We start from the raw sequence: 26,748 nt of genomic DNA, 5'->3' as shown, positions 1-26,748 counted from the left end.
TTACCAGAACAGTTTGGAATTTACTCATAGTGCCATGTATATATCTAAGGGAATTTTTTTTAAATATGAGAACAATTTTTACAAACAGAGGTCAAAGTTTAAGAATAGTTTTTACTGCTATATTATACATCAAAAAACTCAATGGGAAAAAAATCAGATAAGAGATATCTAGAACTAGGTTTAGAAATCAGTTATATGATTATTCATACATAAGACAGTTTATATCAGACCACTAGAATTTAATAAATGAATATTAATATCATGTACAGCATTCAAGCACATGAAAAATTTGAAAATGATGTGTTATAAAACACATACACACAAAAGAGTATGGTGGGAAAATAATATGGATAATATTTTTCAAACTTACAAGCTGGAGAAGAGACAAAAAAGTAGTGATGATGGTCTTCAAATAATCATAATTGTATTATATTCTAAGTAAAGCATCTAAAAAATGACAGACTTTCTTTAACAGAGACATAATGTGTAGAATCTAAAGTCAGCCTACCTCATCTTGAGTACTAGCAACACCATTAACTTGATTGTATCTTAAGGCATATTATTTAAAGTTGCAAAGCCACAGCTGACTATAACATAAATAACTAGTATACCTATTTCATAGAGTTTTGTGGGGAGTGGGAAAATAATGTGGAAATACATATTAAATGTTTAAAACACCTATGACACAAAGGGAATAATTTGTGAATTTTAAGTATTATTATTATTATTAGCCTTATCTTACAATATGTTGATGAGTAAATCAATTTATATGTAAATGCTTTGACCAAAAGGAAAAACTGATAAAGCTGAAGTCAGGAGAACCTGGGTCTAGAAAATTTAAGACGATGAGGTCATTTGAGAATTCCTAATATCCATGTAGTATAGTTTGGATGTTTGTCCTCTCCAAATCTCTTGTTGAAATGCGATTTCTAATGTTGGAGGTGAGGTCTGGTGGAAAACAGTAGGGTCATGGAGGAAGATCCCTCATGAGTGGTTTGGTGCCATCTTTGTGGTAATGAGTAAGTTCTAGCTCTATGAGTTCACATGAGAACTGGTTGTTTAAAAGAGCCTAGAACTTCCTCTCTATTTATTTATTTATTTATTTATTTATTTATTTATTTGCTCCTATTTTCATCATGTGACATGCTTAACTCCCCCTTTACCTTCCACTATGATTGTATGCTTTCTGAGGCCCTCACCAGAAGCAGATGCTAGCACTACACCTCCTGTGCAGCCTGTAGGATCATGAACCAAAGTAAATCTCTTTTTTTTTATAAGTTACTCAGTCTCAGATATACCTTTATAGCAATGCAAATGAACTAATACAGAAAATTGATACTGAGGAGTGGAGTGTTGCTATAAAGATATCTGAAAATGTGGAAGCAGCTGTGGAACTGGGCAACAGGCAGAAGAGTTTGGTGGTCTCTGAAGACAGGAAGATGAAGGGAAGTTTGGAGCTTCTTAGAAACTTGTTAAGTGGCTGAGACCAAAGTGCTGATAGAAATATGGACAGTGAAGGCCAGGCTGAGGAGGTCTCAGATGGAAATGAGAAAGTTACTGTGAACTGGAACAAAGTGTTACACCCTAGCAAAGAACGTGGCTGCATTGTTTTTATGTCCTAGGGCTTTGTGGAAGGCTGAAGTTTCTAAGCAGCAAAGTGTTTAAGATGTGGCATGGCTCATTGTAACAATCTATGATCAGATACAAAGCAAAGCAATGACTTAAATTTGGAAATTATATTAATATTTCAAACGAAAGCAGAAAATAAAAATTTGGATAATTTGCAGCCTAGCCATGTAGCAAAGAAGGAAAAGGCATTTTTAGATGAAGAATAGTAGTGAGCTGCAGAGCAACTATGTGCTAGACAGATTCACCTGACTAAAAGACAGCCAGATACTAATATCCAAGACAATGACAAAAATGCATCGAAGGCATTTCAAAAGTTTTTGGGACAGCTCCTCCCATCACAGGCCCAGATTCCCAGGAGAAGATAATGGTTACATGGCCCAGGCCCAGGGTACCACTGCCCTGTCTCACCCTGGGAGGCTTCTCTTTGCATTCCCACTGCTCTAAGTCTAGCCATGGCTCAAAGGGCCCCAAGTACAGCTCTAGCCACCACTGTAGAGTGTGCAAGCCATAAGCTTGGTGCCGTAAGCCTTGGTACCATAAGTCTTCGTGGCTTCAACATGGTGTCAATTGTGCAGGTGCACAGAATGCAAAAGTGAAGGAGGCTTGGCAGCTTCTACTTAGATTTCAGAGAATGTATTGGAAAGCCTGGATGCCCATGTAGAAGCCTGCCACAGAGTCAGAGTGCCCACAGAGAGACTCTACTAGAACAGTGACAATGGAAAATATGGGGTTGGAGCCCTCATACAGAGTCCTCATTTGGGCACTGCCTAGTGGAGCTGTGGGAATAAGGCTACCACCTTCCAGACTGAAAAATGATACCACCAACAGCAGCTTGTACCCTGAGCCTGGAAAAGCCTGGAAAATCCTCAGGCATAAAACTCCAACTTGCGAGAGCAGCCATGTAGAATGCACCCTGCAAAGCCACAGGGCTGTAGCTGCTCAAGGCATTGGAAGCCCACCCTTCACTCCAGTGTGCCCAGGATGCAAGACATGGGATTAAGGATTATTTTGGAACTTTAAGATTTAATGCCTGCCTGACTGGATTTTGAACTTGTGTGACTTCTGTTGCCCCTTTATTTTGACCAGTTTCTTCCTTTTGGAATGGGAATATCTATCCAATGACTGTATCACCAATGTATCTTGAGAGTAAATAACTTGATTTATTTTTTACGTTCATACATTATAGAAACTTACTTTGAGTCTCAGGTGAGACTTTGGACTTTAGACTTTTGAGTGATGCTGGAGTGATTTAAGACTTTGGGGGACTATTTGGAAAGCATGATTGTGTTTTGCAATTTGAGAAGGACAAGAGATTTGGGAGTCAGGGACAAAATGATATAGTTTGGATGTTTGTTCTCCTCAAATCTCATGTCAATATATGATTCTTGATGTTGGAGGTGGAGCCTGGTGGGATATGCTAGAATCATGGGACTGGGTCCCTTATGAATGGTCTGATGCTATCCTCACAGTAATGAGAGAGTTCTCACTCTGTGAGTTAATGAGATATCTTTTTGTTAAAAAGAGCCTGATACTTCTTGTTTCTCTGGCTCCCTCCAGTGCTATGTGACTTCCTTCTCCCCCTTTGCCTTCTGCCATGATTGTAAGCTTCCTGAGGCCCTTACCAGTCCATGCTTCCTGTACGGCCTGCAGAACCATGAGCCAAAATAAACCTCTTTTTTTAAAATAAATTACCCATTCTCAAGTATTCCTTTATAGCAATGAAAATGGACTAACACATCAAGGTAGGGAATGCTACTTATATTCACGAACAGTATCTGTGAGTTTAGAAAAATACGTATCAAGATTCTAAGAGAAATGAAGGTATTTTCCTTTGAGTGGAGACTTTATAAGAGAATAAGGATCAAGGAAGATGTATGGCATTCTAGGGGAAAAATAAAACGCAAGTGATGAAATCACAAGTGATCATAGTTAAAAAGGTGGCACTATAGCTAATAAATTATTTTGGCCACAGAAAAACTTTCCAGTGAGCAATGACTTCAAAAGGAAAATATATCAAACAGCAAGAAAAAAATACAAAATAGTGTCTTAGAACTGTAAAACTAAACAAAGAGGATTAAATCCCAGAATAGACTGAAATAAAGCATACTAAGAGCAATCTAAGGCTTTTAAAGCCCAGAATAAAATGAAAAAGATGGAATAGAACCACAGCTTGAGTTGTAATGTTAATAGCCAATAGACATCAAGTAGAGAAACAGAGCTTCAATTTTCTTCTATTTTCTTTTGTAAGAATAATAATTCTATCCACTGGAAACAAGAAAAAGATTTTTTAAAGAATAATAATCTTTAATCTTTAGTATCCCACTCACTGAAGGAGTGGTAAAGAATATTTGAATTCTAGAAAGAAAACAGAAGAAACCAGAAAGCTGCAGAAGAATAAATTCTTCAGCTTCCATAAAGGTAAAATTTAAGATGCTCCAAATTATAGCACCTAATGTAGATTCCCCAAAATGCCTACTCCAGATTAGAAAACAGATGGTCTGTGAACACTCAGAAAAGGAAGCACATAACATTTGGTCTCAGCATGATCTCTGTAAATGAAAGATGACAAACTAAATTTATTTCCTTTTTTGATATAGCTCCCAGACAGCTAGATGAAAGAAATGCCCCGAACACAATACATCTGGAATTTAGAAAAACATTTGACAAGTTTTCAACTGTCCTTGTGGACAAGCCAGAGCAATGTGGGCTAGCTGATAGTGCACGGGATGGATGTGAGCCTACCTCTGTGTGCATACCCAGGGTGGTAATTTATGAATCAGCATCAGGCAGGTGGAAACTGTCTAGCACCATGTCCCAATGCTCTTTTCTTAGCCTTGTTTTATTCAATCTATTCATCAATATCTGCTTGAGCTCTTGTTGTAGCTGTGTGTAAGCATATCCAAAGCAGAAGAGAAATTCACTAGCATTTATTCAGCAGCCACTATATGTTTGTCATAGTGCATATATTATCTAAATTTATCTTTATAACAGCCCTATAAGGTAGAGGGTATTAGCCCTATTTTACTAGGAAGCAAATTGGAACTCAGAGAGTTGAGATACTTGTCTCATAACCAGCACATAGTTGAACGAGGAAATAGGTTTGTGTAATTCAAGACTTTATGGCCTTTCCACTGTATTATGCTATCTCAAAATAAAGATCAACTGCAGAATGTGATTATCATAAACATATGCAAAGACCTCTACAACAAATTTTTTTAAAAATTTTTAAGTTTTATTTTAACTTTTAAGTTCAGGGATACAAGTGCAGGGGTACAAGTACGTAGGTAAACTTGTGTCATGGGGGTTTGTTGTACAGATTATTCTATCACCCAGGTATTAAGACTAGTACCCCTTAGTTGTTTTTCCTGATTCTCTCCTTCCTTCCACCCTCCAGCCTCTGAAAGGCCTCAGTGCATGACATATTGTTAAGTGAAAAAAAGAAAAGAAAAAAACAAGTTGAAGATAAACTATAATACAAATTTAAATTTATAGATTAAGAATTTAGAAAATGTCTGAAAGATCTCTACCATTGGAAGGCTCTGAGAATTAGAATGGAATTGAGGATAAGGGATGGAGGGAACATATGTGTGTGTGTGTGTGTGTGTGTGAATATATACACATGAATACAGTTATTAATACATAATACATTTTATATTTTATGTATATTATAAATATATAATAGGTCATCTGCATATTTGTATTTAATATGTATTACATATAACATTTTCTGCATATTATGTATTATGTCTGTGTATTAAATATATTTATATATTTTTGGTGTATTATAAAAAAAAAATTATTGCTGACTCCTGTTACATTAAAAGTCATTTAGTCACCTGATTAATGGAGGCAGTTATTTAACCATGCTCTGCAGTGGTCTGACTATACCCGGAGTTATAAGTGCAGGTCTGTATTACATGTTCAGAGAGACATATAAAATGCAGAGTGTTGAGATAATAACTTGGTTTGGGAAACCAGTTATATGACTAGTTGTCTGGCCAATAGAAGACATATACAGTTAGGATCGTTGTTTTTGAAAACCAGAGGGTCTATAAGGGAAAGGAAATATCCCATAGAGTCTAAGTAGTAAAAAGTAGTAAATTACAGAACAAATAAGTAGCAGTTACAAGAACAGGGCACTACGTAATAGCACTATGTAGATAAGAGGACATTACAAGGAAGTGAATATTCTATCTTGTAGGGTATCTACCTCTTTGTAGTTGAGCAAGCAATAAGGAGCATCAATTTTCCAAGCTGTTGTAAGGGAGATTTTTTTTTTTTTTTTTTTTTTTTGCATTGGATGTGAAGTTCGACAAGATGACTCCCTGAGATTTTACATTGTTTTTTTGCATCTTTGTCCCTAGTCCCCCTGTAATAGCTCACCCTCTCAGGCTTGTAAATTTACTGTGAACCACAACTACCAAGTCCGTCCTCCTCCCTCCCTCCCTCCCTCCCTCCCTCCCTTCCTTCCTTCCTTCCTTCCTTCCTTCCTTCCTTCCTTCCTTCCTTCCTTCCTTCCTTCCTTCCTTCCTTTTTCTTTCTTTCCTCTGTTATCCAGGCTGGAGTGCAGTGGAGTGATCTCAGCTCACTGCAACCTCTGCCGGTTCAAGCGTTTCTCCTGCCTCAGCCTTCCAAGTAGCTGGGATTAAGGCTTGCGCCACCATGCCTGGCTAACTTTTTTGGATTTTTAGTAGATAAGGGGTTTCACCATGTTAGCCAGGCTGGTCTTGAAGTCCTGACTTCAAATGATCTGCCCGTCTCAGCCTCCCAAAGTGCTGGGATTACAGGCATGAGCCACCGTGCCCAGCCCTGTAGCATTATTTCTATATTATATAATATGCTATAAATATATTAAAATAGGATAAGCAGGCCATTCATTTTATTCATTTAGATAAGACCAGTGTTTTGACATTATTATGCCCAAACTACCTAACCACCATATCCCCAATTTTACCCTAAAACGATTTATACAAAACCCTTCTCTTTTCAACTGTCTTTTTCACCTTTCCAATTATACTTTTCTGTCAAGACTTCATTTTTTTCTTTATTTGAAACCACTCTATCCTACAATGACCTTACCACTCTGAAATTCTCTGCTTCTAGCCGTATTGTACTCACTATCAAATTTGCTGGCATCTTATATTATGTCTTAATTTATTATACTTTATAATTCTTAATTTTTGTGGGTACACAGTAGGTATATGTATTTATGGGATATGTGACATGGTTTGATACAGGTATGTGACGTGTAATAATTACGTTATGAAAAATGGGGCATCCATTCCCTCAAGCATTTATCGTTTGTTTTACAAACAATCTGATTGTATTCTTTTAGTCATTTTAAGCCATTTCCTGTTTGCCCTGAGAAACGAGTGCTGGCAGGGAGCTACACTTTTTTTTCCTAAATGGAAAAATGGGTGAAAATTGTACTATTAAATTATTATTGATTATAGTCATTCTGTTGTCTAAAACAAGGCCTTATTCATTCATTCTAACTATATTTTTGTACCCATTTATCCACTCACCCTCATACTATCCTTCCCAGCCTCTGGTAACCATCCTTGTACTGTCCATCTCCATGAGTTCAATTGTTTTGATTTTTAGATCCCACAGAGATCATGTAAAGTTTGTCTTTCTGTTCCTGGCTTATTTCATTTAATAAGATGTCCTCCAGTTCCATCCTCATTGTTGCAAATGACTGAATCACATTCTTTTTTCTGAGTGTGTCTTTTTGCTACTGAGGACAGGGTTAATAGCTTAATGTCTTGTATCACAAAATAAGTCCTTTTTATCCATAAAGGTATGATCTAAATGCTCCCAAGTTCTTAAAAATATTTAGAATTTTAAAAATTCTATTTTGGCCTCAAACTTAAACTTTGCAAATCAAATGTTTAAAAAAACTGCACATTAAATGTTTAATTAATAAACTTAGAATATATTAGCAAATAAATTTCACTCTATAAATTTTATCTAATATAACATATGTATATTTGTGTTTTATATGCTGATATGCAGTGGGTTGAGAGGGGCATAGAAAAAAGGGTGAAATGATCTTATGATCTTATTTCACACAACATATCACTCTGGTCAGGCACATAGCAATTGCTGAAATAATTCTTGCTCAATTAAATTTCATTGATTTTAACAACAGACTTAATTTAAAGCTACATTAATAAAGATACTGCAGTAATAATGGGCAGATAAACATAAATAAATGGAACTGCACACAGAATTCAGGAATAGATCCACACATTTATGGTCAATTGATTTTTGATAAAGATGCAAAGGCAATTCAAAGGGGAAAGATAAGTCTTTTCAACAAATTGTGCTGGTACATCTGATATTTGTGAGATAACAAAAATGAGCATTAATCATTTTCTGACATTACACATACACCAAAATAAATTGAAGTTAACCATATACATAAATACAAATGCTAAAAAAAACAAAGCTAGAATAAATGTAGGATAACATTCTTGCAACCTTGGGAGTAGACCAATATTTCTTAGAACACACACAAAAAAGCATCATTAGGAAAAAAAAAAAAAAAAAAAAAACCTGATATATTTGACTTCATAAAATTAAAACCTATTTATCTTTAGAAGGGTAATTCTTATAACTCAATAACAATAAGAGAAAGACACCTATCAAAAATAGATAAAATATTTTAAGAGATACTTTGCCGTAGAAAATACACAACTGGCCCCAAACTACGTAAAGAGATGGTCAACATCACTAATAATCAGGGAATTGCATATGAATACCTCTATGAGAGGGGCTTTCACTTCTTACCAAGATAGAGTAAAAGGTATCAAATTCATATGGAACCAAAAAGGAGTCCAAATAGCAAAGACAATCCTGACAAAAAAGAAGAAAGCTGGAGGCATCACACTACCCAACTTCAAACCATGCTACAAGGCTACAGTGGCCAAAACAGCATGGTGCTGGTACAAAAAGAGACACATAGACCAATGAAAGAGAACAGACAACTCACAAATAAGACCACCCACCTACAACCAACTGATTTTTGACAAACCTGACAAAAACAAGCAATGGGGAAATAATTCCCTATTTAATAAATGGTGCTGGGAGAGCTGGCTAGCCACATGCAGAAAATTCAAATTGGATCTCCTCTTAACACACTATACAAAATTTAACTCAAAGTGAATTAGAGACTTAAATGTATAGCCCAAAACTATGAAAAATCCAGAAAAAAATCTCGGAAATACCATTGGGGTCATAGGCACATAAGACATCAGATTGCTCACAGGAAACAATGCAAATGAAAACACAATGGAGCAACATCTTTAAAATACAACAGAAGAAAATTGTTAACACGTAAGTCTAAAATATCTTTCATATATTAAGAAAAAATAAAGATATTTTCAAATATACAGAAACTAAAATAAATTCTCATCAGCAGAACCACACAATGACAATGTTAATGGAAGTCCTTCAGGCAGAAGGACAGAGTATCTTTGCTTTTCACAGAACATGCAGAACACATTCCAGCCTCTAGGTCTTTGCACTTGCCATTTCCCCTGTCTGGGGCTCTCCTATTGCAGACTTATGAATGACTTACTCCATTCCTCCATGCATGTATCCTCTGTTCCAGCATCTTTTCCTTTGAGAGACTTTCCCCAAGTACCTGAATTAAGATAACACTCTCTACAAACCCTCACTCTGTTTCTCTTTATATCACTTACCACATCAACAAATTATATTGATTGTAACCTAGCACCCTCCCTTTTATTTTTTGACCCAGCTAGTGGTTACACTATGTGTTCACTTGTGAAAATTTAGAGAACTGTACAATTATCATTTTTGCATTTTTATATGTGTGTTTATTTATAGTTTTTCAGTGGCTCATACCTCTAATCCTAGCAGTTTGGGAGGCCAAGGCAGGAGGATCGCCTGAGACCAGGAGTTCAAGACCAGCCTGGGCAATATAGGGGAACCCCCATCAGTACAATAAATAAAAATAAAGGCTTTCATTTACAATAATGGTAGACCAAGTAATTTGGGCTAGATCTTCTACTGAGAACATCTAGAAAAGCTGGCAACTAAAAATTTAAAAAAACAACTGAGCTGGGTACAGTGGCTCACACCTGTAATCCCAGCATTTTGGGAGGACAAGGTGAGAGGATCGCTTGAGCCTCAGAGTTTGAGAATAGCCTGGGCCACATATGGATACCCCATCTCTACAGAAAAAAAAAGATAAAATAAGAATAAAGTAATTAAAAACACCCTCTTGAAGACATCAGTGAGCTGGCGACAATGAAGAATTCCTAAGGAAGCACAAAAACTTTGGTAAGGGAGCTGTTTTCCTCTCTGCTCCATTCTGTTTTGTAAGTGGTTGCTGAGATGTCGAATGGCCATGTTGATAAACATAGCCATTTTAATAAAAACATTTAAAAAATAAAACCACAGTGTGACACCACCACACAGTCATTAGAATGGCTAAAATTACAAGTACTGTCATGACTAAGGATTGAGGAAGATGTTGAACAGTTGAAATTCTCATTCACTGCTGGTAGGAATGAAAAATTATACAGAAACTTAAACATGGTTTGGCAGTTTTATCTAAAAGTTTAACATCTCCTAACCATTCTATACCTAGACATCTTGCCCCATAAATTAAAACATATATTCACACAAAGACATGTATACAAATGTTCCTTGCAGCTTTGTTCATGATAGCTAAGAACTGGAAACAACTCATCAAATGATGAATATCTATTAAGAGCTGAATGAAAAAATAATAAATGTAATTGTATATGATTAAATTCTACTCAACAATAAAAAGGTATGAACTACTGCTGATACCACAAAATGTGAATAAATTTCAAAATTAATATGCTAAGTGAAAGAGGCCAGACACAGGCTAGGATGTACTGTATGACTATATCTATATAAAATTATAACAACTAGAAGTAATCTATAGTGACAAAAGGAAAATTGGTGGTTTCCTGTGTCTTGGAGCAGAAGGAGGGATGAACTGTAAAGGGGTATGAGGAAACTTTGAGAATAATGTAAAAGATTATGTATCCTGATCACTCCACGAGTAGACATCTTTCAGAAGTCATTAAATTGTGCCCTTTAAATGAATGAGGTATATCGACATAAATCCTACTTCATGGACATTGATTCAAAATGTAGCGTTGCTTGGTTCTCTCTTGTAGACACTTCTTATCTTCTGCACTTTTACTTTTCTTCCCATGCCTTTACCTAGTCTCGGCACTAGAAAAGCACAGTGAATAATGTATAGAACTTTCTCATGTTTGGCTCCAAATTATATATTAGCACAGGTTAGAAGTCTGAATCTGCCTCAGTCAAGTCATTTTCTCTCAAAAACTCTACTATTCTAAGAAATTCTTTCTGTAGTTTCCAATATGTGACACTGCCTGAGTTTGGCTCTCCAGCTTTACTGGGGAAATGAAGTAGCAATATGCTGGTAATGGATATGCATTAACTACATGCAATTACCATTCCGGACCACATGGATCAGACTGAATACCATCACCTGAAGCTTTCTGCCATGTATGTAAAAATCCATAAAAATGGTAATTTGAGAAAAGGCAAGATTTAGTAAGTTATGGAAACAGAGACCTGCTCTCCGGGCGTTATTATGTAATGAGAGTTTGTGCTCACAAAGCCAGGCTTTTAACTAGCGGTTTCATTTGCCAAATGTGGTCTCCCACTGGAATACTCGGTTAACGCTACGGTTCAGTACAATTGTACAGCTTTCAGGGAGATGCAAGTTGTTGCACAGAAGTGGACCCTTTTCTCTCTAGATCATGGAGGTTTATTTGAGCAGCCTAGTAAATCTAGCGATTTCGTTTGTAATATGATGGTAGTTTCCTCGTTACTGAGAGCATCCTTCATTTGTTAAGAAAAAAGAGGTACTTTTTATTAAACTTTAGCCTCACTACAGTCTTGTGTATTAAATGAAACAAGTGTTATTTTATTTTTATGGATAAATATCAAACAAAGTCACAGAGAGATTGAGTAAAGGACAATGAACGCAACCTATAGAGCAGTCAGATTTGGATTTGGATGCCAGCTCTGCCAATTTCTTTGAGCAAGTGACAATCTATTAGAGCTTCATGCATTTTCTTTGTAAAATAAGGATACACATATTTACCTGACAGATAGCATGTAGTAAGGATAAATATATGCATAAAATGCTTCATATAGTTTTTACAATACCCAAGACATAAGCTATATTATCCAAGATACAGCCTCTACACAAAAGATACGTCTTAGATAAACTATATCATGATGAACTAATTTAAAATTAAGAGCTACTAACCATGTTAATTAAAAAGGTGTATTAAGTACCCACAAGGAAAAATATATCACACTGAAATGATCAGGAAATAACTGGCTTTTCTGGGGAAAAAAAAAAATGGCTTACTACCCCCCTCACCACCCACAACTCCACCCCCTGCCGAGTACTCCCAAATGCTGTACATGGGGAAAGTCAAATAACTGCCAAGTAAAATGACAAAGTATAACATTTTTAAAATAAATGTAGATGTAGCACAACCTGAAAAACTCAAATATCTTAGACTCACTTAAAGCAATTGTGAATTGACAGAAACTAATGACGGCAATAATTCTTAAAATTAATGAGTGTTACATAGAGTTCATTTTCTGATTCAGCATGAACTCTACAGAACCTCATTCTATAAAATAATAAGAGGTAATTCCTGACTTATTTACATAATCTGACATTTTGCAAGTGATGAAAGTGATGGCTGGGATACCACTTTGATAGCAGATTAATTTCCTTTGAACTTAATTTACTATCTAGCGACAACCTAAAGTTGGGTTATTTTGCTTTATACTAGTGTAACAATTTTTCATTTGTAGAAATACAACAATATATTTTCTAAATATACTTTCAGAGTGTCCTCTGCAGAGGCAGGCCAATTATTCCACTGGATTTAAAGGGATGCTACAGTCAAGACTTCTAATGTAACATAACACGTTCAAAAGAATTCACAGGCTGTGAAATCAGGTGGATGCTGGATTAATTCCCAGCCTGGATGTGTACGTTATCTACAATCATGAATAAAACCCTTAACTTTATTCAGTCTGTTTATCTATTCACTAGGAATAACAATAGTTATCTCACAGGCGTATTGTAGAACTAAGGTAAGATTTTTAAATTGCCTTTTATGTAGTAGACACCCAACGAATAGTAATTCTTTTAGCACATGGAGGAATACTGGGCTATTTACCAACCAACACTGATTTTTCCAATATTATTGTTCTCACATCACATTTATATCTGTGTATCCACTAATTTGTTATTAACATGGATTACTATTAACAAGATAAATGAGTCCCTAAGGCTCTAAAAAATTACCAAAGGATGGAAAGTAACTACTGGTCTTTATGTTTCTAAGGACACAAAATTCACAATGTACTTGGCAGTAATTTATTGCCCAATGAGGTAATCCAGACTTATAACCTGCAATGCCCTCTTCATATCATGGGCTGTGCCTTGCAGAATCAGCAAAACAACTTGGCAAACTACTAAGGCTACATTATTCTATCAAGGCTCAAGTTTCTCTAAATGTTAAAGGGAAATAAAAGTATTGAGGCTTTATTTGAAAAGTGAACCAAAATACTTTCTTTCTCTATAAGATATCCAACAGATATCTTGGAGGAAGTATGCTAGAGCTAGATGTGGATCATGATCTCCAAAGCCTATTTGTCTCTAGAAATCTAAAGGCATAGAAAAGGAAATAAAATCTTTTCTCTTTTCCTTTCTTCCTCCTTTCTTTCAATCAATATTTTTTTGAGAATATATAGACCCATCACGATTCTAGACACTGAGGAAATAGTAATAAACAAAATAGATGGGAATGAATATGTCAGTAAGGGAATCAGACAGTAAAAATAAGTATTAAGTGGTCCGCATGCTGCTGAGTGTTATGAAGAAACACAAAACAGGGTCTGGAAGACAGGAAAACCTGGGATGAGGTTGCTTTATTGATATTTTACAAAAGGCAATCAGGAAGATTTCACTGAGGGGACAGTATTTAAGTAGAGGAAGTGAGAGTGAAAACGTAAGGAAGAGCATTCTATACTTAACAGATGAACAGATAAAGAGCATATTCTTTTGGAGGTCCATCAAATAATTGAGACTATCTGGAATGAGTCAGGAAAGAAATGGTTGGTAAAAATCTAGAGTTAATGAGGACCAGATCATTAAGGGTCTCCTAAGCCGTTATAATGACACCAGCTTTCATTCTAAATGAGATGGGATGCTACAAAGCTTTTGAGCAGCAGTCTGATGTACTCTAATTCATGTTTTTAAAACACCACTCAAAGTTCTCTTTTGAGAATAAACTATACAGGGAGGCTAAGTAGAAAACAAAAACAAAAACAAAAACACGTAAGGGACAATTGCTATAAACCACATGAAATTTAGCAATGACTTGTACTTTAATAGGAGCGAAAGAGTTGGTGTATTTTGAATATAATTGAAAGGATAAGCTTTGGTTTGGTTTTGGATTTTAAAATAATGAGAAAAGTAAGTTTTGCTCTTGGAATAGTAGGATGGAATTGACATTTCCAAAGATTGAGAGGAAAACAGATTCATATTGGAGCAGAAAAAAATAAGTTTGATTTGGACATTTCAAATTTAAGATATGTGTTACACATCCAAGTGAAGATATGAGCAGAACAGTGCATTGAATTTATCCTGAAAAGATTAAATGTCCTTTTAAAAAGTAAATATTGCAATAGTTTTTAAAAACAGCGTGGTTAATGTTAAGTTAGTTTTAAATTTTCAGTAAAATATGATGTGTCTTAAAAGGACTGTACTCCCCAAAGCATTCCTCACTAGGAATTCTACCAACCTAATACATAATTTTTTAGAACCAATATATTAAATTTTTAAAGTTACTTCAAGGTTTAACTCCAGGCCCCTTTTAACTTGGCCATGTAATTTTCCTTCTTTTATAAGATAAGAAAGGAAAACGATATTGGGCTCCTAATGTGTGGCTGTGAGTCTAAACACCTGACTAGCCTTAATTCTCACATAAACCCTGTTAGTAGGAGTTATTTCTGTTTGAAAAATAAGAAAACAGCCTTTAAAAATTAAGGGGCTTAACCAAAGATGCCCAAATAACAAAAAGAGCTAGAATTCAAATCCAAAGGACACTATTTTTTTTCACTAAAAAATTTGCTTGCCCACAGTGATGAAATTAGCCAGAGTGAGAAATCAACCAATCACTTGCACTAAATTGAGAAAGAGTGATGGGATTGAACCAGGGTTGAAATGTGACTGTTATTTTCCTTATTCTCTTTAGATCAGGCTTGATCAAAAAGCAGGCTTAGTGTACTATGTAAAATCCTATGTTAATATGGAACCAATTTTAGACACGTTTCATCTACCATTTATACTCAATTTAATTTGTATATTTAAGGTTTGCTCCATAGAGAATCTCTTTCAGTTCTTTCCTTTCCCACAGGACTCTTAATTGCTCTATCACCTCTATGTGGTGCTTCTCCAGCCATGACTCAACGACTTTAAATGATTGCATTTATTTTAAGAGAAACTTTAGTGCCTGTAAAAACAGCATGTTCTCCTGCAGCACATCTGTTCTCTCTCTGAGTTTTATATCATCACTTCGCCAGAGGTTTTACTTGATAGTTCAAGGGAACTTGATGTGCTCTGATTCAACTGGATTCTTATTGGCAATGAGTATAATTAACTTAACGTTTAGTACATACTATGTACTTATGACTATGTGATCTTTGCCTGATTCCTTAACTCTGATCCTTAAGGGCTTCATGTGTGAAAAGGAAACAGTCATCCTTGCAAGGATGGGTTATAGCTATCCTCTTTACTTATATTCTATTTTAGTTACCCTTCAGATTAGTGACACACTAATGGTTTTATCTAGTATTTACATTTGTACCCAAAGCCATGTATTTGATTTCTTTCTTATATTTCCAATATTCAGGACTCTTAATGACTTAGAATATCAAAAATGGAGAAAATGGTGTATAATATTTGATGGGCTTTGTGCTTGCATCAGATTTTGAAATGAATCTATCTTGCCTTAAAATGTGATTTTTCTAGTGAAGTGTATTTTGGCAGATACTTGCCATTAAATTGCCATTAAATTTAATGGCTGTGTCTTTACCTTAATATATATCAGTTAACGTAAGAGCTGGGATCATGATTAATTGTAAACATGGGTGTATTGTTTTGGCATGCTGTGATGTCAAACAAATTCCTAACATCTGATATAGGTTAGCCAGTCTTCCTCTGTCTTTTAACTTTGCCATCTGAAGCATGTAGCTTCCAAGGTTATGGCAGCAGGGAAGAAAGGGAAATGTACAACTGTCAAGAAAGTCATTAATTGTGCTCAAACAGTTCATTGGCCAGGAGTAATAATTTGGCTCCAATCTAATTGCAAGAAAATTCAGTGAGTACCAAATCACTGGTAAAGAGGAAGTATCTCTTTCTCCTTAAGAACTGAACATCAAATTCCTCTATATGCCATCTGGATTCTACTGATTCAAGGAGAACAAATCCCAGCTTAGTAGTTCTGTATCTTACCGAATTTTACAGCAAACAACAATAAAATCCTAACAATGAAATTTATAGCTGGAATACAGAATGCTGGCAGACGTTAACCTATTTTAAATTAACAGGAGCACACAAATATAAATGAATGCATGTTTAATGACAAGAAATATTTTATCCTCCTTCATAGTAAGTATGCAAAAATACATTAATGGTTTTTATAATTGTGCATCATGGAATTTGTTTTCTTTTAGTAAATACTAGCGTTCAATAATTCATTAATTTCTATTAACTCTCAGCTAGAACTGAGTAACAGTACACCTATGGATGATAGTTTTAGTTACTCAAGATATGTCTTGCCTGCAAGCCCTGTATAGGCACTTATCCTTTTTTAAAGTAAAAGAATTCTTAAATCACAGGAACAGATTTATTAAATTTCAATCGAAGTCTAGGGCTTCAACTTTGAAAAAGATGTTTTAGACACCAAACTGGGCTTTCTTTTGCTGTTTATGTTTTTTGTTTGTTTTTTAAATGTAGACAATTCTCAAATTGATTGATTGTCTCTAAAAGGTTGGACTCCTCTAAAATAAAACCAATTTGGCAAAAGCTGTCATAAAATAACTGAGCAACATTGGAAGAGTAAGAAAGAAAATAATAAGAAAATTAAGAAATGTTTGGTCTCTTTGATGAAAGCCAACTAAAATCTGGATTTCTAATGTAAAATTAATTCACTATAGAAATGCTTTTATCATTGGCATTACACTCCCCAAGAAGTTACAATGAAAGTGACAGATGAAGCAATTTCTGGATAATTCCAGAAAGCAAACAAACACAGCAAAGTCTGTATCCATATGTGAGCTTATGCTTCACTGCGATTTTTATATTTCATCCAAGTCTTTGCTCACACATGGACACAGGGAGTTAAGACAAATAACTAAACTTTTCAGGTTTTTAGTAAATGTTCATTAAATTTTACAACATGGTTACTAACCAACTGTGCTTATAGAAAATAGCCCTGTTGAATACAGGTCTATGTAAATATACTGCATGTAATATGAATAATAAGCAAGTGTGGTGAATCTGTGAGCGTCCAAAAGATTATGAGTGGTTTGTGTGTTTTTTACTAATTATATATTTTTTCTCATATCATTTTTATGTTGTGACTAGATTTAATTCTGATGATAATAGTAGTACATGCTTATTGCAAAATATTTGGAAAATAAAGAAAAACAGGAAAAAATAAAAACCTATGAGTAAATATTTCAAGAAAAAAAAAACAAATGTTTTGGTTTGTTTATTTCTGTTCTTATTCCTAGGAACATATCAATTATGTGAAAATTCAGGCCATCCTATATTTGTCTGATATATAATTTATATTCTCCTCTACTTACAATGTAATTATGACCTGATAAACAAATTGTAAGTCAAAAATGCATTAATACCCCAACAAACCCATTGTAAAGTCAAAAAATTGTAAGTTGGATCATCATAAATAAGGGACTGTCTGTTTTCCAAGTCTGGTTATTAATGACTAGATGATATGCACAAGCATGTGTACATACATACCATGATACTTAATAGCCCCTATTTTGGATATTTGAGCTACATCTAAAACCTTTACTATTATAGTAAACACTGTACTGAACACCAAAGTATATAAATCTCTATCAACCTATCCCATTTGTTTCTTGATCTGAAATGTTGTTTTAAGGTTGCATGTTGAGCTGTTGATAAATTTTGCCAAGTTACAATGGCATTCCGTGAAACAATCAAAATAATATTTTAGTTATTTAAATTAATAAAATATACACATTACTCATAGAATTGTTTATATGCATTGAGAAACTGAGTGGTTTAATTTATAAAGAAACTTTGTAAAAAAGAAGGATCTCAGTAAGAGGAGAAATCTAAGATTATTACTGAATGGAATATGTAAGATTTATACATCAGGAGGTTTTGACGATAGAGAATGGGTTAAGTGAAGCAGAAAGTGTGCCAACAGAACAAAGTGAGGAAATGCTCATAGCATGGTTTTACAAGATAACGTATTCCCTTCTGGAACAGAATAGTGAGTAACTCATAATAAAGTGAGAAAAAACAATTCCAATTTATAGGATATGGGAAACAATTAGTATTTGAAAGAAGCAAATAACTGAAGATTGTTTCAAAAAATAGAAGAGGATATTGCTGAAGTGTTTAGGGTTTCTAATATGATTGCAGAATGGAGTTCTAGAAGCATTATTTTAGAAATCTGATTTATTTTATTAGTACTAGTTAAGCAATACCGGTTGAGGAAAGAGCACAATATTGGGAAACAAGATATTGCCAACAGAACTATAAATGTTTTCAGTTATTCTTTCCAATTTCTTATATGTCTTGTGAATTTTTTAGCAAGGCATTGTCCTAGACAATACAGGTACAAAGGTTAACAACAGAAAATCTGCATGTTGTGAGGACTCATAAAGTAAAGGGGAGGGGATAAGTAATTATTAGCGAGTTCATATTATAATACTGAAATATAATGCAGTAAAATAGTAGAGAAATAACACTATAATAATGGGGGTCTTAGAGAAAACAAAGGAAGTGAACACATTTGTGAGGAACTATCAGAGAAGATTTGATGCTGAGGTGACACTTAAACAATATGTAGGGGTTTTCGAGAAGTCATTCCAAGCATAGGGAAAAGTACACACAAAACTCTGGAGGCCAATACAGGCATGGTGGATTCAGGGAAGCACTATTAGTTCAGTAGGGCTATAGTTCCAGACTGACATTCCACTCAGGTGGAAAGTGATGCCAGATTCAATTTTAAAGATCTTGTAAGAAGTTTGTGTTTTATCAAGTTGTGTCAAAACCTCGATGAAAATTTTAGGCTGGTAATTAATGTCATCAGATGTGCATATTAGAAAGATAATCCTAGCAGCAACGTAGGGAATTGGATGGAAGAGGCAAGAATTGGAAAAAGGTGGACCACAAAAGGGATAGAGTATGCATTTTCAATGAGGGCAATAGAACCCTCAAAGGGGTAAAAATTGGCTAGGGGAAGAGGAATCTTAGCTATTAAAATGATTTGTGAACCGCCAAAGCTCAATCCTACCCCAAACAATTTTATTGCCTGGCATTTAATTTCTCTCATTAGGGAAAATAAATCTAATTTTGGTAGGGAGAATATATTTAATTAAATGTTCTAATGAACAAATAGTGATTTTAAATTAAAATATATTAGTTTTCCTCTTGAGAAAGGATAATGAGAAAAAGTTAAGAAACATAGTGCTAGACTATTACTCCAATTTTTGTAAAAGAGAATCTTAAGAAGTTGAAATAGGAAATTTTGGACAAGACATAGGGCAATAAATTGAAAAAATACTTAGGAGGTAAGATTGTTAGTAAAAAATGCCCGCAGCACCTTGTGTTTTCTTATAATGGTTATTCTTATCCAAATTAGACTTTTAAAAGATTATGAGTATTCCAGCAACCTGAGACTCTAGCATTCAATTTGCATCTATAATACAGTAGTATCCCATTGGTCACGGTTTCACTTTCTGTAGTTTCAGTTGCCCATGATCAACTAGGGTGTGAAAATATTAAATAAATATTTCCAGAAATAAATCATTCATAAATTTTAATTGTGCAACATGCTGAATAGCAGGATGAAATGTCACGCCATCTCTGCTCTGACCCATCTGGGATTTGAGTTGTCCCTTTGTCTGGTGTGTCCACACTGTGTACACTACCAGCCTGTTAGTCACTTAGTACCTCGTCTGAGTTGTAAGACCAAAGAAACAATATATATAAGGTTTTTGAAGTATCTGTAGTTTTAGGCATCCACTGGGGGTCTTGGAATGTGTCCCCCACAGATAAGGAGGTACTACTATAAATTACGTCTTTGTGCAATCTAACACCCAAAATTTGAATTAAGTTTGTATGTTGGTTCTTTAAATAAATAGCACAATTAATAAGAAAGTTGCCAAGTAAAATGAGGCACACTGTGGTTTTGTCCTCTTTCTTGACTCACACAGGTAGTACTTTACATATATTCATAGATAAGTAGATTATATAAGCTACTCCAAAATTAGCTTGTGAAGAGAATCCCCTTGATTTTCTGCCTGAATTTTTGTTTAACTTTGAGAGATAAATTTTAAGTGACAAACTGGGGTTACTACTCTCTAAATAACTTGATTTAAATGCTCCCCACCCTTTATTCCATAGTAAGTGTTTGAATTATGAGACTGTAGAAAGTCCACGAAATGTATTCTAAAGATGCAGAAAGTGTTAATGGTTGTTTGCTAGAGCTAATTTGTACTAGAAAAACAATGTAAAAATAGTCCACAATAGCGTCTAGCTAAGCCACAGCATATCTACGTAATAAAAATCTATGCAGATATAAAAAGAATAATGCATATATGTGTGTATATGTATTTACATACATCATGTATAAATGTGTATATATACATATATGTGTATAATACATAAACATATTATAAACATATTCTGCAACTTTTTTCACCTATGATCTAGTATATATTGACATGTCAAGATACACACAAACATGCACACACAGCAATTTTATATACATATATGTGTGTGCGTATATATATGTAAAGATATACCAGTATTAGGTGAAAAATTAGTTGATTAACCATTGTAAAAATACAATAAATTTACATAAAAAATAGGAAAGACAATAAAAACAGAATATATACTTTTTTGATACATACACAATTATGTATTTCTATGCAAAAATTGTTGAAATAATATGCTAGAACACATTAATATTAGGGATATGTTTGGATCTGTGTCCTCACCAAAACCTCATGCTCAATTGTAATCCCCAATATTGGAGGTGGGGCTTGGTGGACTGTAAACTAGTTCAACCATTGTGGAAGACAGTGTGGCGATTCCTCAAGGATCTAGAACTAGAAATACCATTTGACCCAGCCATCCCATTCATTACTGGATATATACCCAAAGGATTATAAATGATGCTGCTATAAAGACACATGCACATGTATATTTATTGCAGCACTATTCACAACAGCAAAGACTTGGAACAAACCCAAATGTCCATCAATGACAGACTGGATTAAGAAAATGTGGCACATATACACCATGGAATACTATGCAGCCATAAAAAAGGATGAGCTCATGTCCTTTATAGGGACATGGATGAAGCTGGAAACCATAATTCTCAGCAAACTATCACAAGAACAGAAAACCAAACACTGCATGTTCTCACTCATAGGTGGGAATTGAACAATGAGAACACTTGGACACAGGAAGGGGAATATCACACACTGGGGCCTGTTGTGGGGTGGGGGGAGTGGGGAGGGATAGCATTAGGAGATATACCTAATGTAAATGATGAGTTAATGGGTGCAGGACACCAACAGGGCACATGTATACATATGTAACAAACCTGCACGTTGTGCACATGTACCCTAGAACATAAAGTATAATAATAAAAGAATAAATAAAATTAAAATTAAAAAAATAAAAACATAAAAGGGAGCATAAAAGTTTGGAAAATTTGCAGCCTGTGCATATGGTAGAAAAGAAAAGCCTATTTTCAGGGGAGGAATTCAAGCAGGCTGCAGAAATTTGCATAACTAAAAAGAATGCAAATACTAATATTCAAGACAATGAAGAAAAAGCCCTGAAGACATTTCAGAAACCTTCATGGCAGCCCCCACCCATCACAGACCCAGAGGCCTAGGAGGACAAAATGGTTTCATGGGAAAGGCCCAGGGCCCCACCATGCTGTGCAGCCTCAGGAACTCCAGCTTCAGCTGGAGGCAAGGCAGGACTTGAGTTGCTGCTTCAGAAGGTGCAAAAAATAAACCTTAGTGGTTTCCATGCAGTGTTAAGCCTGCAAGCATGCACAGTGCAAGAACTGAAGCTTGGGAGCCTCTGCCTAGATTGCAGAGGATGCCTGAAAAAGCCTGTATGTCCAGGCAGAAGTCTGCTGCAGTGGTGGAACACTCATGGAGAACCTCTACTAGGGCAATGCAGAGAGGAATGTGGGTCTGGAGCCCTCACACAAAGTCACCACTGGGGTACTGCCTATTAGAGCTGTAAGAAGAGAGCTTCCATCCTCCAGACCCAGAATGGTAAATCCACCAGCAACTTGCACCCTAAAAAAGCAACAGGCACCCAACATCAGCCTGTGAGAGCAGCTGCAGAGGCTGAACCCTTCAAAGTCACAGGGACAAAGCTACCAAAGTCCTTGGAATCTTATCCTTTTTGTGAGTATTCCCTGGATGTGAGACATGGAGACAAAGATTATTTTAGAGCTTTAAGATTTAATAACTGTCTGCTGGGCTTCAGACCTGCATGGGCCCTGTAACCCCTTTCTTTAGATTTTTCCCTTTTAGAATTGGGGTACTTACTCAATGCCTATACTCCCATTATATCTTGAAAGTAACTAACTTGTGTTCAATTTTACAGGCTCATAAGGGGAAGAAACTAGCTTTGTCTCGATGAGACTTTTGACTTTTAACTTTTGAGTTAATGCTGAAAGAGTTAAAACTTTGGGGGTTATTGGGAAGGCATGATTTTATTTTGCAATGTGAGAAGGACATGAGATTTAAGAGGGATCAGGGACAGAATGATATGGTTTGGATCTGTGTCCTCACCAAAATGTCATGTTCAATTTTAATCCCCAGTGTTGGAGGTGGGGCCTGGTGAGAGGTGATTGGATCATGGAGGTGGTTTCTCATAAATGGTTTAGCTCTGTTCTGTTGGTTGCAATAGAGTGAGTTATCATGAGACCTGGTTGTTTAAAAGTGTGTAGCACCTCCCCCCACCGTCATCCTCTTTCTCTGGTCATCTACAATGAGCCTGCTTCTCCTTTGCCTTCTGCCATGATTGAAAGTCTCCTGAGGTCTACCCAGGAGCCAGCAGATGCCAACATTATGTTGCTTGTACACCTTGAGGAACTAGGAGCAAATTAAACCTATTTTCTTTATAAATTACCCAGTCTCAGATATTTCCTTATAGCAGTACAAGCATGAACTAATACAATATGTTACTACCAAAGAGTGACAATGAAGAATCAGAGTTAGGGACTGGGAAATATTTGCTGTTAACGTTTTACTCTTCTGCAGTACATTTTATAACTTGATCATAAAAAACGTTTACACTTAATTGTTTTACTTCATTATTTGCATTAGTGTTTAAATTGGAAACGTGTATATGATACTTCAAATTCACTCATTAGTATTCCATATGAGCTTGAGAAAAATATGTATGTCAGTATTTCAGTATCAGAGTTTTAAATATGTTTATTGGGCCAAGCTTGATAATTATGTTATCCAAATTTTCTATATTTCTATTCATCTTTTATGCTTCATGATCTATTAGTTTATGAAAAGTATGTGAAAATATTACCATATAGTAACTGATTTATTAATTATATTAATTCTGACTTTTTTTACTTGATATTATTGAGGCTATACTATTGAGTATTGAATACATGGATAAATACATATTTTTGACAATTTGTTCTTTCTATCATCATTGAATAGTTCTTGTTATTTTTCCTGCAATTTCTAGCATTAACATTCATGGTTAAATAAACAAGGCTGAGTTTTGCCGTAGAGGTGAAATGGTTTGAATTATCATATATTGCTGGTGGGAGTATAAATTTTATAACCACTTTAGGAAATTATATTTGAATGTAACAACTAAAATCGAATATACACATTCCTTATGATCCGACAATTCTACTCCCAGATGTATACTTTTTTTTTGAGATAGAGTCTAGCTCTGTCGCCCAGGCTGGAGTGCAGTGGCTGGATCTCAGCTCATTGCAAGCTCCGCCTCCCGGGTTCAGGCCATTCTCCTGCCTCAGCCTCCCGAGGAGCTGGGACTACAGGCGCCCGCCACCTCGCCCGGCTAGTTTTTTGAATTTTTTAGTAGAGACGGGGTTTCACCGGGTTAGCCAGGATGGTCTCGATCTCCTGACTTTGTGATCCACCCGTCTCGGCCCCCAAAGTGCTGGAATTACAGGCTTGAGCCACCGCGCCTGGCCCCAGATGTATACTTAACATGCACATGTCTACTAAGCCAACGTATGTAAAAATATTCATGGTGGCATAGTTTATAATATCCTCAAACTGGAAACATTCCAAATATCCATCAACAGTGCATAATGTACACACATTGTAGTAGTAAACTTATACAATCGATGTAATATAGCAATAAAAATGAATTCAGACACGTGAATTAAACCTACAAACTTAAATGTTGAGTAAAAAAGTAAAACCTAAAAAGTACTTGCAAGCAATACTAAACCACATGGAAGTGAGAATAACATTCAACTTTAGGGATAAAGAGGAGATATTGCTTGATAGGGTGTATGAGCAGTGCTTAGGAAAACTGCCAATTATTCTTTCTTTGATTTTGCTAACAGTTACATAGTTTTTTTGTTTTATGGTAATCTATCTGTTATTATGTAAATTTATGTTTTGTGTACCTTCTTGTACATTTAAAATACTCAATGATAAAAAAGCAAAAATAGACGAGGTGTGAGGGCTCATACCTGTAATCACAGCACTTTGGGAGGCCAAGGCTGGCAGATTACCTGAGATCAGGAGTTTGAGACCAGCCTGGCCAACACGGCAAAACCCCATCTCTACCAAAAATACAAAAATCAGCTGGGTGTGGTGGTGAGTGCCTGTAGTCCCAGAGTACAGAAGCTGAGGCAGGAGAATTACTTGAACCCGGGAGGTGGAGGTTGCAGTGAGCCGAGATTGTGCCACTGCACTCTATCCTGGGCAACAGAGTGAGGCTCCGTCTCAAAAAAAAAAAAAAGTAAAAATGAAGTTTTCAAGAAATAGGAATAGATGAATTCTTTTAAAAATATAAAATGTATTTACCTCTCTTGCCAAACCAGCATGATTAATGAGGAAACCATAGAGCATTTCTTGTTAAGTCAGAAACAGGAAAAATAGATTCGTTACACTATTTTGTGTTAAAAATTACTTTTCACTAGAGGTGCTATGCAATTACATTTGGGCAAGAGAATGATATTTGAGATTTTTAAACACGTTAAAAGGAAAAGTTAAAACTTTTCAGTGTTCATAGATTCTATAATTTCATACCTGTGACATCCAAGAGAAAACCCTAAAAATTTCACAGGCTAGTTACTGAAGTATTAAATTGGCAGAGACATCAACAACTTTTCTATATATCAGCAGCAACCTTTTAGAAGATAAATATAAACATCACCGTTTACCATAATAACAACAATAAAAATCAAACTCCTAAGAATACAGTAAAAAGAAAAGTAAGTTATATTCGCAGAATATTTTAAAGTTCTACTGAAAGACACAAAAGATTTGAACAAATGAAAATAAATAGAATATACTTGGGCAGGAAGATTCTGCATCATAAAGGACTCATTTTTCTGTAAGTGATATTATGTTAATGAGATCCTCAGAAAATGCTATCTTTGTTCTTTTCACTCCATGGTTCATATGAAAAAAATAGGCTGATAGTAGGACTACACCTCTCAGATATTGGTATATGTTTTAAAATCTGAAAATTAAAACACAGTATACAGTTTCATTAGTAAACAAACAAACTGATGTAAAATACTAGAAATTCCAAAGATCAATCAAAATATGTATAGGTCTTACTATAATATAAAATTGGCATCTCAAATCAGGTAGGAAAAAGTTATAATTATCCAGTAGTCTTAAGACAACTGAATTAGCCCTTTGAAAACTAATTTAGATTTATGCCTCAAACTGTAAGGATATCTTCTAAACAGGTCAAAGATTTAATTGACAAAATAGTAAATATTTTTAAATACTATAAGTCATGGAAAAAATTATTTATGAACCTAGAGAGGAGAAGATAGGCCTTTCTAATTATGTCTCAGAATCTAGAAAGCATAACAGAATAAATTGATAAACTGTTCTAAATATCGGGGCCATGATTCTCAACAATAGCTGTAATAATGTTTACATCCAAAATTGTATTTACACATCAGAAAAATGTACAAATAACAAGAACTAGATAAATTAAAGTTCAGCTTGTTAGGAGAGATGACAAAGGCCAATACCTTTCTGCAGTGGGAGAATTTGTCAATTCTGAGCATGACCTGAACATGAGGCATAACCTAAGCAGAAGGGCCCAGCTGGGGATAAGAGAGAAAGTGGAGTTGGTTATGGTTGTGAACCCTAACATGACAGATCATTATTTAGGGGAGCCTCAAATGCACATCTGCCTTTCCCCAGGAGAAATGTGTTGGCATCTGTCATAGAATAGAAAGCTGGAGGGCTAGGTCTGCAACATCTAAAAAGGGCAGAGTAAAATCTGTGGTCTTGTGGTTCTTAGGAATCAAAGTCCCACTAGAAGAGCAACCCGTGTCAAATACACTAAGTTCCCTTCTCTCTTAAGACATATGCTAGATTCTGAAGCTTCATGGGCAGAGGCTAAGGAGCTAAACTCAAGACCTTCACAGGACAGAAATGATTTATCTGGAAATGTTTATTGCTGAGGAGACAAAAATAATAAAATTCAACAAAAACAAAGACTAGGGTAATGCCCAAGGGAAAGGA

At 35.3% G+C, this 26,748-nt stretch overlaps 1 pseudogene; it reads left to right on the top strand.

Annotated features, from left to right (window-relative positions):
* The first annotated feature begins 3,007 nt into the window (after nucleotides 1–3,007).
* Nucleotides 3,008–26,748, top strand: part of LOC126932341 (28S ribosomal protein S18b, mitochondrial-like) — a 96,222-nt pseudogene continuing 72,481 nt past the window's right edge.

This window comes from Macaca thibetana, chromosome 12 (assembly GCF_024542745.1).
Source record: "Macaca thibetana thibetana isolate TM-01 chromosome 12, ASM2454274v1, whole genome shotgun sequence".
NCBI lineage: Eukaryota > Metazoa > Chordata > Mammalia > Primates > Cercopithecidae > Macaca > Macaca thibetana.
The sequence above is the reverse complement of the archived record's forward strand: the minus strand, read 5'-3'. Positions and strand labels throughout refer to the sequence as shown.